The sequence below is a fragment of the Bombina bombina genome, chromosome 1, assembly GCF_027579735.1.
Source record: "Bombina bombina isolate aBomBom1 chromosome 1, aBomBom1.pri, whole genome shotgun sequence".
Lineage (NCBI taxonomy): Eukaryota > Metazoa > Chordata > Amphibia > Anura > Bombinatoridae > Bombina > Bombina bombina.
Genome location: NC_069499.1, coordinates 1147890810 through 1147905354, shown reverse-complemented (window position 1 = coordinate 1147905354; position 14545 = coordinate 1147890810). Strand labels below are relative to the sequence as shown.

The 14545-nt window shown below is 35.4% G+C and overlaps 1 pseudogene; it reads right to left on the bottom strand.

The window, feature by feature from the left end:
• LOC128663579 (zinc finger protein Rlf-like) overlaps positions 1-13731 on the bottom strand; it is a 30974-nt pseudogene extending 17243 nt beyond the window's left edge.
• Positions 13732-14545: the final 814 nt, after the last annotated feature.

Genomic DNA, 14545 nt, shown 5'->3' with positions numbered 1-14545 from the left:
GAAACTTGTATCATATGGGGAAAGAATTGTCAAATCATTGCAACTTGAAAATTAGCAGAATACAAAAAGTTTCTACACACCCATCATCACAGCTGCAAGTTGCACATTGATCTTCATTATAATCAATCAATGGTGCCACGTCTTGAAGGATACCAAAGTCTCAAAAATGTCTTAAAAAAATCTTTATAGAACAAGAAAATAGAAACAAAATAAAAGCTCTCTCTATAAAACAGTCGACTATAAGATATGCAAAAGAAGGAAAACTTGAAACCAGTTTAAGAGAAATAAAAGAAAAATTAAAAAAACAAGACAACCTCATCAACTTTGAAATAGTGTGACATGACCACAAGACAAGATATTTCATAGAGTTGTAGGTGAAAAATCCCAACTGCACCTCAAGAAACTTCTAGAACTCTCACAGACAGCCCCTGGAGAAATCTTTTGTTCTATCCCACAAAACTACTTTACTATAACAAAACAGATATGATAATATTTTATCATAACAAACATTTACAGAAACAGTTTTGTTAGCATGTGTACTTAGTGTTGCAGATGAAATTATTGTTAGCAGTTTACATTTTATATGATAAATATCATGTATTGGGAACCTCATGCAACTATAGATACAGTAGCGGACCTACTCAACAGAGAGCCCGGTCTAAAAATATTTTGTGGGCCCCCCATTGATAACTCAGTAGTAAACAATAATAATATACATGCTGCCCTGAGGATGAATACATAGATAGATGGACCTGCAACCTGCACTAATAAAAGGTTCCCCTGCATTATTATTGTACACATTCTGCTGATATCTATGTATAGACTGTGGCTGCTATGCCCCCCAGCACTTGGACCCTGGTGAAACTGCATCTGCTGCACCAATAGTAGTTCCACCCCTGTATAGATATTAATTGTAGGAATGCTCATCAACAAAAATGCTGGAAAAGATAGAAGCTCAATTTATTTGAAACATAATCCAGCCTTTACAACAAGGCTCCTAAGCAACCAGTGTCTATGAATCTAGGCCAATATTTGCCTACAAAGGTATTAATCATCAATTTCCATTTGCTACTCAAAGCTCCTGAGATGAACCCTCAGTTCCAAAACTCACTTTAAATATAAATCTCACACAATATTAAGTAAAAATATAAACAAACCCGTCTAATACAAGACTCCTGTAAATTATGGGGATAGTGAAATCCCTACAGGGACCCCTGGCTGCTAGAATAAAATACTAGGTACCAGCACAAAGATCCATAATCATGATTTTTTTTATTTATTCTGGATTAGAGTCCATGCATTGAACACAATAAGCAATAAGTCCATAGGTCTTTGTTGACTGTTCAATACTAATTTGTTAACATCAGCATTCACTAGATTCTGCTGCTCATGTGAAGTGCGTTACAACATTTCATGAGCTGTTCAGCAAATAACCAGACATAGGGGTCAATTTATGTAAGTGCGAGCGGACATGATACGATATAGCGGATCATGTCCTCTGCACATCAATAAATGCCGACAGAAGACGATGTTGGCATTTATCATTGCACCAGCAGTTCACAAGAATGATTGCCGCCCCCTGCAGATTCGCGGCCAATCGGCCACTAGCAGGGGGTGTCAATCTACCCGATCGTATTTAATCGGGTTGATTTCTGTCCGTCGCCTCAGAGGCAGACAGGTTATGAAGCAGCGGTCTTCATAAATTGACCCCATAAACTCCACATTTTTCTTTCATGATTCAGATAAGAGTGTAAAATTAAAAAAAAAGTGACTTTGTTCTCTTATTACATTCATTACTCTCTCTCATTATTATATATTGTTCAAACAGTGAGGCCATTTAGTGCTCAATTTGTGTAATATTACTAAAAGTATTGTTGCAAAACTGCTACCTTATAGTGCTCCAGATACAAGCACGCTCCAGGGCCTACCTAGGTATGCTCTTCAACAATGGATACCAAAAGAAAAAAGTAAAGTTTACAATAGGAGTACATTGAAAACTGTATAATTTTTTTTAAATTGTATGCTCTATTTAAATCATGAAAGAGAAAAACAATTAATGTATTGTTCCTTTAAGTATGTCTGCAGAGAGAGTGGACATGTGTATCTACAAATAGTTTGTACTTGTTTCAACATGGGATACCAAGAAAATGAACACATTTGATAATCAAAGTAAACTGGAAAGTTGTTTAAAATTCTATATTTTGTCTGAATCATTAATGCCCCTTTATTTCTCAACAGTTTTTATGTTTATTTTAGATTTTTTTTTTGCTGTGAAGAAGGGGCGTGTTATTTCTGCAGCCACAAATTCACAATTGTGAGAAATACAAAACCATGAATTTGTGATATTATCTTCTAGAAATAATTTGTTTTACAAAATAATCTTACAGAAACCTCTGGGAGAGCATAACATTGTGAATGAATTAATGAAATGAATTATCCAATAAAAAAATGAATAAACATTACAGCAGTGAATGTGCAGCCTCATGCTACATAATTTGAAAACTAATCCTTATTTCAGAATGAATAACCTTTAGATTATACTGTATCTTTAATAGAAAGCAATCTTTAGATTATTTTATAAAATACTATTTAAACACAAAAAAATCAGCTTTAAATATAAAACATTTGATTTAAATAAAAAAAAATCTGATTTTTATTTATTTATTTACTAGAAGGTTTGTCCACCTAACTGCGTTCATATAATAAAATAGTGTTTTTCCACTCCAACTCTCAGGGTAATATCAGAGCATGAACCAGAACCAGACAAGTGAATTAACCTTTAAAAATAATAGCAAAAAAAATGCTATAATGTTAAAATGGCTATCAGTTTACATGTAGGAGACAAAGCATGGAAGAAATAAATAGTATTATGGTCAAAGAATAAATCGTTCAAAATAGTAACAAGAGATAAGCTGGATAGAACCTTTTCGTCCAATGTAAAGTCTACATTGCCGAGGACTAGAGCCAAAATAAATGTAGAATTGGATTTCTGGATTTAAAAAAAAACCCGTAATGTATTTAATAATGGAAGTTGCTGTATCACATATCCCACATTACAGATCGTGGAGCTAATGTGCGCTTATTTTTATTAACTGCTTGGGTACACTTGGATAAAAATGATTTAATGTTAAGATCAGCATTTTAAAGAATACAGTATGCAGTGTTTGGATTACTTTCAAACATGGTATAGAGTGGTAATATAACCCCTCAATTCTGCAACAACCATAGTTCTATGTAGTCTATGAAAACAGCAGTTGTTCAAACAAGCTATGATCTCTCCCAACTGAGAAATCTGAAACAGTGACACAATTGTTAAAAAAATAATGCTTTAGGTTCAGTGTTTCATCCCCTGCTGAATATTTAAATTTTTTTCATCCCCAGAAACAAAAATGACTTATAAAGAGGAGAAAAAATATTCTTGTAATCTATATTTTGCTAAGATCATCATCAGTTTTGTCCACAGACCAACTAACAATTACCAAAAAAAAAAAAAAAACCTGACATTACTAAAAATAATAAAACCTAACATTACCAACCAAAAAAAAATTACAAAAAAATAAACAAACACTAAAATAACAAAAATAAAAAAATAATGCTACCATTACAAAAATTAACAAACGGCTAGATTACGAGTTTTGCGGTATGAGTAAAAAAGCAGCGTTAAGGCTCATAACGCTGCTTTTTCACTACCGCTGGTATTACGAGCCTTGCAGGTTTAGGGGCACCGCACACTTTTTTGTCCATACCGCAAATTAACTTACGCAATTTGCGTAAAGTCTTTTTTCAATGGGACTTCCATAGCGCCGATATTACAAGCTTTTTCTGGGAGGCCAAAAAGTGAGCAGTACAGCCTATCCTGCAAGATTTGTAACGCAATCTAAAGTCAGTAGTTATGAGTTTTACACTACAAAGCTGTAGCATAAAACTCATAACTAAAGTGCTAAAAAGTACACTAACACCAATAAACTACATATTAACCCCTAAACCGGGGCCTTCCCGCATAGCAAACACTAAAATAAAATGATTAACCCCTAATCTGCCGCGCCGGACATCGACGCCACTAGAATAAACATGTTAACCCCTAAACCGCCTCACTTCCACCTCGTAAACACTAGTTAAATATTATTAACCCCTAATCTGCCGCCCATAACATCACCGCCACCTACCTACATTTATTAACCCCTAATCTGCCGCCACCAACGTCGCCGCCACTATACTAAATTTATTAACACCTAAGCCTAACCATAACCCTCATAAACCAAGGTCATTAATCCAGCATGCAGAGACCCTTGCACGCCACTCCAGAGGCCCACTCTCTGAGTAATCAAGAGTATCCACAATGAGTAGCAGCAAAGAATTGTATTTATTGTTTCAACACAACAACATCAGCAGCGACGTTTTGATATTTCTACCTTAATCATGCCATAACCATAACCCTAACACTCCCTAACTAAAATATAATTAAAATAAATCTAAATAAAAATTCCTATCATTACCTAAATAATTCCTATTTAAAACTAAATACTTACCTATAAAATAAACCCTAAGATAGCTACAATATAACTAATAGTTACATTGTAGCTAGCTTAGGGTTTATTTCTATTTTACAGGCAAGTTTGTATTTATTTTACCTAGGTAGAATAGTTACTAAATAGTTATTAACTATTTACTAACTACCTAGCTAAAATAAATACAAATTTACCTGTAAAATAAAACCTAACCTGAGTTACATTGACACCTAACCTCACACTACAATTAAATAAATTACTTAAATTAAATACAATTGCAAAAAAAAACACACTAAATTACACAAAATAAAAAAATAAATTATCAGATATTTAAACTAATTACACCTAATCAAATAGCCCTATCAAAATAAAAAAAACCCTAGCCTAAACTAAACTACCAATAGCCCTTAAAAGGGCCTTTTCTGGGGCATTGCCCCAAAGAAATCAGCTCTTTTACCTGTAAAAAAACACAATTTATGCTTACCTGATAAATTTATTTCTCTTGTGGTGTATCCAGTCCACGGATCATCCATTACTTGTGGGATATTCTCATTCCCAACAGGCAGTTGCAAGAGGACACCCACAGCAGAGCTGTTATATAGCTCCTCCCCTAACTGCCATATCCAGTCATTCGACCGAAAACAAGCCGAGAAAGGAGAAACCATAGGGTGCAGTGGTGACTGTAGTTTAAATTTATAAATTAACTGCCTTAAAATGACAGGGCGGGCCGTGGACTGGATACACCACAAGAGAAATAAATTTATCAGGTAAGCATAAATTGTGTTTTCTCTTGTAAGGTGTATCCAGTCCACGGATCATCCATTACTTGTGGGATACCAATACCAAAGCTAAAGTACATGGATGAAGGGAGGGACAAGGCAGGTACTTAAACGGAAGGTACCACTGCCTGTAAAACCTTTCTCCCAAAAATAGCCTCCAAAGAAGCAAAAGTATCAAATTTGTAGAATTTTGAAAAGGTATGAAGCGAAGACCGAGTCGCCGCCTTGCAAATCTGTTCAACAGAAGCCTGAAAAAGAAAAAAAGACAGAGGCGCACAGGGCCGACTCAAGTGAAATATTTTATTATCAGTGAAATACACACATACAAACTAACACAAGATTCGTAAGTGCTAAAAAGCACATTAGTTGAGCACTGTGTAGGTACAGCTGCTGCTCCTCCACACCAGGTTTAAGATGGAAATTTTCAGGCACGGTGTCCGGAACCCCTGCTCTGATGACCGTGGATAGGATTCTAGAACAGCTGGCCAAACGCTTGCTCTTTAGTAGCCTAACGCGTTTCCCCCGATCAGCGGCCGGGCTTCTTCATGAGGCAGTAGTGACGTATGTATTTTGGAATTGCGCCTTTATCATTTAAAGGAGAGACAGCCAATTATCATAAAGGGGTGTGTTGCTTGACCAATCATGTTCATGGGTGTGTCTCATATCGCTCCACATACAAACTTTAAATCCGCTGCAGTGTAAAACATACCTTATCAAGCGTTCTTACATCAGATTGATAAAAACCACATTGATAAAAACCACATAATTAATAATATATACAAGAGAAATACTAATAGAACTAGTTAAAATTAGTGTATTAAATTGTCACAAACAGATTTTATAACAGAATATACATAATTATACTTTCAGATCTGGCCGCTACTCTATACAACAACGCCCTAAGCCCAAAAGATAATCGTATAGAGCGCGGTCAGATTTAAAAACACATCTACATGCAGTAGTTGTCCCCATATTAATCATATTTCCCTGAAACGATGTATCATGGATGTTTGTCATGTTACTGTGTTTGGGTTACTACAAAAGTTTAATACTGTATTCTGAATATTTTGTGCTGTGTGCTAGCTGCATCGTTAAATAAAGTAAAGCAAAATATTGCAAAATATTGCAATAATGGTGATAATAAATAATAAAAATAATTTACTGTATCATATAAGGGTTTAATATTTAATATTTTGTCAGGACTGTAAATTGCTATGTTAACCTAAAATGTTTTTATTTTTATTTCTAAAAACAGAAAATACATACTAAAAGATTAATAAATTATCTAGAAAATGTATATTTTAAAATTGTTTTAAAAATTGTTTTAAAAAAGGAAATAAGAATATATATAAAAATTATCATGGTGTATTCTTATACGCTAAAACTAAAACTAAAACAAGGCTATAGATAAGTCAAATCACTGTTTATATTGTATAGTGATTCGCTTAGGATCTAATCTCCCTTAAAAAATTAATTGTCTGTAAATAGCTGGAAAAATTTATATAAAATTCATTATCTATAAATAGCTAGAAAAAGATTTTTTATGGAAAAATAAGAGAAATTCATGAAATAAAATTAATTGTCTATGAATGGCTCAAAAGAATTGACAAGGATTATTATTAACTAAGGAGGTATCCTAGATTTTCTGAATTTTTAATATTAGCTACATGAATGCCGCTATATCAATGTCTATATTGAGACCTAACGGTTGCAGGGTTTTTAATTTATAGATCCATTTAGTCTCTAATTTTCTTAGTGCTAATAGCCTATTTGGTTTGGATGAAGGAATATGATCTATAATTTGGATTTTTAGGGAACTAGGGTTGTTGCCATGATGTTCTAAAAAATGCTTAGGTACACTATGTTTTACCAATTTTTCTTTTATATTGTAAACATGTTCATTTAGCCTTCGTCTGGCTTTCCTTTCCGTGCGCCCCACATATAAAAGGCAACACCCACATTCCAATAGATATACAATGTGTTTTAAATCACAATTGCTTCTAAACGTGATATTATATGTTTCAGTTGATTCACTATTATGAAATGTGGGTGCCTTGTTTATGTGTTTGGACATGTTACACCTAGATTTGCCACATTTCATAGTCCCTTTCCAAAAAATAGGAACCGTATTTTAAAAAAAGAAGAAAAGGACAACAGCCAAGATAATATAGGGACCAATATACATAAAGAATTAATCAAATCAAAATCTGGAAAGCAAAACCCTATTAGATTTATAGCAACCTTCAATGAGGGTTCTAAGAAATTGGAAGGTATCCTTAAAAAACATTTTAACCTAGAGTTAAAACCTACTATTACATATAGAAAAGGAAAAAGCCTTAGAAACCTATTAGCACCTAGTAAAATCAAAACAGAAACAAAAACAGAATCAAATAAAATAAGCGAAGGAACTAACTGGCTTAAGGATTGGAAAGGGACTATGAAATGTGGCAAATCTAGGTGTAACATGTGCAAACACATAAACAAGGCACAAAAAGAAAAACAGGAGCACCTGGAGATAGCCGTTGCAGAGTGTTTAATAGAAACGAAAACATGAACAGGGTACAATATTTGTAAAGTAGTTACAGGGAAACGTCCCTATTAAAATAATACACCCAATACTGAGAGAAGGTGCAGAAAAAAGTGAGCTAAATAACAGAACAGCTCACTTTTTTCTGTACCTTCTCTCAGTATTGGGTGTATTATTTTAATAGGGACGTTTCCCTGTAACTACTTTACAAATATTGTACCCTGTTCATGTTTTCGTTTCTATTAAACACTCTGCAACAGCTATCTCCAGGTGCTCCTGTTTTTCTTTTTGTGTTCCACTTTGATATCTGGCCGGAGTGAGCACTGGTGTGTGGCCGTGGGGTGCTGATTCACTGGATCATCGAGGGACAGCTTGCAGGATCAGGGGTCGATGACAGCCCTCTGACTATTGCTGGGGCACCAAATCTGTGATCCGGCGTGATACAAGGACAGCCGCTGGAGCAGAATTTGATAAGGTATTTGCCTAAGTCTTCTAATGAGGTATCTGTCATGTTGCAATTTCAGTAATACATAGCCTGGGCCTCCAAGAGCGAGAGTGCTTTTTTGGCGAGCAACTTTAGACCCATTTCCTGGCATTTTGATATCTGTACACAGGGAGGGAGGAAACCTGCTGTACAGGACTACACCTGAACTGTCCGAAGTAAGGAATAACCAATAGTGGGTGCGAATTGTTATAATATTTTTACATACCACCATTATTGACTATAGTTTTTTCGTGCCTTATTTTTGTGTAAACACCCATTGCTCTTTTTGTCCTCCTGTTTTGCTACATAAACAAGGCACCCACATTTCATAATAGTGAATCAACTGAAACATATAATATCACGTTTAGAAGCAATTGTGATTTAACACACATTGTATATCTATTGGAATGTGGGTGTGGCCTTTTATATGTGGGGCGTACGAAAAGGAAAGCCAGACGAAGGCTAAATGAACATGTTTACAATATAAAAGAAAAATTGGTAAAACATAGTGTACCTAAGCATTTTTTAGAACATCATGGCAACAACCCTAGTTCCCTAAAAATCCAAATTATAGATCATATTCCTTCATCCAAACCAAATAGGCTATTAGCACTAAGAAAATTAGAGACTAAATGGATCTATAAATTAAAAACCCTGCAACTGTTAGGTCTCAATATAGACATTGATATAGCGGCATTCATGTAGCTAATATTAAAAATTCAGAAAATCTAGGATACCTCCTTAGTTAATAATAATCCTTGTCAATTCTTTTGAGCCATTCATAGACAATTAATTTTATTTCATGAATTTCTCTTATTTTTCCATAAAAAAATCTTTTTCTAGCTATTTATAGATAATGAATTTTATATAAATTTTTCCAGCTATTTACAGACAATTAATTTTTTAAGGGAGATTAGATCCTAAGCGAATCACTATGCAATATAAACAGTGATTTGACTTATCTATAGCCTTGTTTTAGTTTTAGTTTTAGCGTATAAGAATACACCATGATAATTTTTATATATATTCTTATTTCCTTTTTTAAAACAATTTTTAAAACAATTTTAAAATATACATTTTCTAGATAATTTATTAATCTTTTAGTATGTATTTTCTGTTTTTAGAAATAAAAATAAAAACATTTTAGGTTAACATAGCAATTTACAGTCCTGACAAAATATTAAATATTAAACCCTTATATGATACAGTAAATTATTTTTATTATTTATTATCACCATTATTGCAATATTTTGCAATATTTTGCTTTACTTTATTTAACGATGCAGCTAGCACACAGCACGAAATATTCAGAATACAGTATTAAACTTTTGTAGTAACCCAAACACAGTAACATGACAAACATCCATGATACATCGTTTCAGGGAAATATGATTAATATGGGGACAACTACTGCATGTAGATGTGTTTTTAACTCTGTTAAGAAAAAGCAACAAGAAAGAGGCACCAATGGTGCAGATCAATGGGGGTTTTTAATTTACCAAACGTATGTGAACACTAGGTACTCACAATAAGAGGAGGCACTCAGTTGTGCCGGTAGACACAGGCTGGGTTTTAACAGCAATCCAGCTGGCTGAACAAGGAAGCAGCTCTCTATCAGCATCCAATAGGAGGAAATCTAAAAAGTGTAAGCAGGGATAGAGGCGCCAATGGTGCAGATAAATGGTGGTACAGTTAGCACTAATAGCCCACTCTACACAAAGTACTCACATTTATTGAAGGCACTCACTTGTACCTATAGAGGCGGGCTGGATTTTAGCAGCAATCCAGCTGGCTGATCCAGGGTAGAATGGCTGGTTCGTGGGTGTCAGAGTGCAGATACTCTAAAGTAGCATAGCAAGGCAGTACCATACATAACACTGAGAGTGGATGTATATTAAAAAAATGGATTTATTTAAAACATATAAAAAAAGTTTACCACTCATCACAGTGTTAAAAAAGCAATTGGTACATCAGGAATACATGCAACGCGTTTCTCAGTTACAACTGTTTCCTCAGGCATGTTTCTAAACAAATCTTTACTCCTTATATAGGGCTATGCTACTCAAATACACCCACATCCCTCCCCCAACAATTGGCATGACACAAACCAATCAATATCCCTCATTCAAAATAGATCAGCCCCTGTGGTTATATGATCATATAAATACTTAGATAGGGATATAGTTACTTATAATATAAATAAATGACCTTACTGCTTCTTAAATTCTGTGTATATATGTATAAGTGTTTCGGCATGTCATGGTATTTTAATGGCCAACATTTAATAATTACGAATATTCGTCAGTTCTATGTTTTGATTGGATGTCCTAGCCGTCACTCATAGTGTGTTAATAGGACCTGTGCTTATTGCTTAGGATTCGTCCATATGGCTGTCAATCAAAACTACTTGTCAGTTGTTGCTAATAAGTTAAGCTTCCAATAGAAAAGCTAATATCGGGCGTGCCCCTAATTTTGCTGTCATCAGTATTGCACTACAATAGACGCCCATCAAGGAAATATATTGGTTGCTCCATGGTGATTGGTTGCTCCATAGTGATTGTAAACAGTGTATCCCATTGGTCCTACTACCGGATGTTATATTGGAGTGGGGATCACTATTGGTCAGTAAAAAATGTAAACACAGTGCCCTATTGGTCCGGACCCCGGGTAATATCAGTATCAAAAAGAGCGCTCCCTCTACAAAGTGCAGTTTATTTGAGACATAAGAATAAGTGTAAATAGAACATAATGTGAATAAAGATATCCGGTCTGATGATCTATATTATTTAAATAATGAGTTTCAAAAATGTTATTTGAAACGTAGTGTCATTTCATGTGAAGTGATGTTGATATCTGTGAATAGTGCAATATATTTGCTCATTTAAATACATCCACTACATATAAAGTGATATGTGTGTGGATAAATAGCGCCATAAATTTGCTCATTTTAATGCATCCAAAACATGGATAGATACAAAGTGTGTGAAATTAAAGTTGAAGTGATAGGTGAACCTCCTACTCGTGCAAGTGTAGCCACCACATAATCAATGAATGGCCTAGGATAGATATAAAGTCTAAGTGATAAAAACCAAAACGGGTTGTGCTAATGTAATTAAATAGTACCTATAAAGGTACTTATGTTCTATCTTAGAATGTGTATGTGTAAATGAAAATAATGGTGAATATATAAGTTGAATGTACCATCTGGGACCTATTAAATGGTCTATCAGACATGGACACTAGTAGGGCAACCCTCCCTAATGGGGTAGCAGAACTAACTGTGGGAACTACACTATTCCAGTCTCTATTATGATACGTATAAGCTATACGTCTACCAAAAAGCTAAACAAAAGCTATAGAATCTATAACTTCATTTAGCCCTGTGGGGAATAGTGTTTGGAATTTAAAAATCCAATATGTTTCCCTTTGTCTTAGACGCGTGAATCTATTATAATGATGACTACTGGGAATGCTCTCCAAAGGTGTAATACTGAATTGGCATTTGCCTGTCCTACTTTTAATGCAATAGTGCCTTGATACACTATGTTTGGATGAATGTTTGATTATATTCCGTTTGTGTTCTCCCCACCTGAGGCGTACCTTCCTAGAGGTGCGTCCAATATACTGGACCCCACATGCACAAGTGAGTGCATAAATTACATAACCAGCATTACATGTCAGATGTTCTCTAATCTGGTGTTCTTCCCCTGTTGCATGTGATATTATGGATTTTTTTCCATGTGTAATAAACTTACACATATGGCACCGTCTATGTCCACATCTATAGGTCCCAATGTTGTTACTGATCCTCTCATTCGTGCGATCCTGACTTCTAGGTCCATTGTTATTGTATTTATTGTGCTTTTTTGTCATGACTATCTTACTAGGTGCTAGTTTTTGTTTCAGGGTTGGTGCCCTCCTATACACTATCTTAGGTTGAGGGGCCAGCACTTTTTTTAGTACGGGATCTCTGAGCAAGATATGCCAGTGTTTTTTTATAATTCTATTAACTGCCTTAAAATTGGAGTTATATTGTGTGACAAATAGAGGTTGTCCCTGATGGCTTGTATTTTCCGTCCCTTTTTTAGTCTTGCAGGATAACAACGAACTTCTGTCTAGTGATCTTGCTCTATTGTAGCCATATTCTATTAGGCCCTTCGGATAGCCTTTTTCCCTAAATCTGTCCTTCAATATACAAGACTGTTCATCATACATATTAGTAGAACTACAATTACGCCTAATGCGGCAAAATTGGCTGTAAGGAATATTGATTTTCCAGTTATTATAATGGTTACTGGAGTAATGTAGAAAATTATTACAGTCTACTGACTTGAAGTAGGTGGAGGTACATACCGTACCATTAGGCCCCCACGTTAGCAATAAATCCAAAAATTCAATTGTTTGTATCTGTATATTGGATGTGAGATCTATACCCATATTGTTATTATTTAGGAAGTTTACAAATTCTTGTGCTTCACAGGTGGGGCCCTCAAAAATGAATAGTAGATCATCTATGTAACGGCCATAGAACACCAGATTGCCCCTCCACTTTGTATTGTAGATGTAAGTTTCTTCGAAGATCCCCATGAAGAGATTAGCAAAGCTAGGGGCAAATCTGGTGCCCATGGCCGTTCCCTTGGTCTGCAGGTAAAACTGGTCCAAAAATTGAAAGTAGTTATGTTTAAGTATGAAATCTATCAAAGTTATGAGATCTTCTTTTTGTTTGTCAGGCATGTATATGTCTCTATTCAGAAAAATCGAGGTAGTTTTTAACCCCCATTCATGTGAGATATTAGAATATAGGGCTCCTACATCGCAGGACAGCCATATATAATTGTTTTTATATTGTATATTTGTGAGTTTTTGTAACAAATCTGTAGTATCCTTAATGAATGAGGGGAGGTGTTGGACATATTTTTGCAAGAACGTGTCTACGTATTCACTTAACCTATCGGTTATGCTGTTAATGCCCGCTATAATGGGTCGTCCCGGTGGTTTAAGGGCATCTTTATGTAACTTTGGGAGATGGTAGTAATAAGGCACACTAGGATGGTCGGGAAGTAAGTATCTTTTTTCTTTCTTACTTAGAATGCCCATTTTACTACCATCTTCCAAAATTTGAACCAGTTTTTTCGAAAATATTGATGTGGGATCCTGGGCTAATTTCCTGTAATAATTGGTATCATGAATTATACGTTCCGCTTCTCCAGTAAAATCAGAATAATTCTGGATAACCAAAGCCCCACCCTTATCTGCCTGATGGATGACAATATTTTTGTCACCCGTCAGACGTCTGAGGGCTTTCTCCTCATTTGGCCAGATTCTCTTATTGCCACTGATGTGATTGGGAATGGTCTCCCAATCATCCAATACTAATTGCTGAAATAGATCTATGTATGACACATCCTCTTTAGGCGGATTAAATGTCGACATAGGTGCAAGTGAGGTGTGTATGACAGAGTCAAATAGTTCATCAGTGAGCTGTTCAGGTTCACAATATATAATGGGAGATACATTCCTATTGGGTAGGTTATCTAAAAGTATAGGTGTGCCCTCTATGTTGTTTTTCCTAAGTGACTTTAAGGCAAAATATCTTTGTAGTGCTAATTTCCTCGTGTATTTGTTGAGGTCTACAAAGAGATGGAATAAGTTATGTGTATTAGGCGGGCAATAGGATAAGCCCCTACCCAGGACCCTTATCTCGTCATTAGACAGAACGTGTGAGGACAGATTATATATTCCCTTTTTGAGTGTGTCTAATTTCTCTTTTTGTTTGGTTTTGCCTCTGCCTCTCCGTCCCCGTTTGGGAACGGTCTTTTTTTGCAGTTTTGGAGCTGCTTGGGAGGCAACTGCTGGTTCCTCCTCCATAGTGGAGTGAGGTTGGGTGCCCCTAAAAAAACGTCATTAGAGGTGGTGGCCTGATTCTCATAGTGTGGAATTTGGTTATTACCATTTCCACACTGTCCCGGGTTATTATCCGAATTAAAGGAAGAGAATCTGTTTTGTACTGGGATCATATTGGGGTTGTCATAGTGGTTCTGTGTGTTATCTTGATAGGATAGCTGTTTGTTCTGATAGCTCCTAGCTTGATGATTCTCATCATTCCGACTATTCTGTCGTCTATTCTGCTGCATATTATGGTAGTTCCTACCATGTCCTAGGTTTTGGTGGTGATAGGTGTTTTGGTGATGATAATTACCTCCCTGGTTCACATTCTGGCTGGTCAATTTTTTCTTATTGCCCTTGC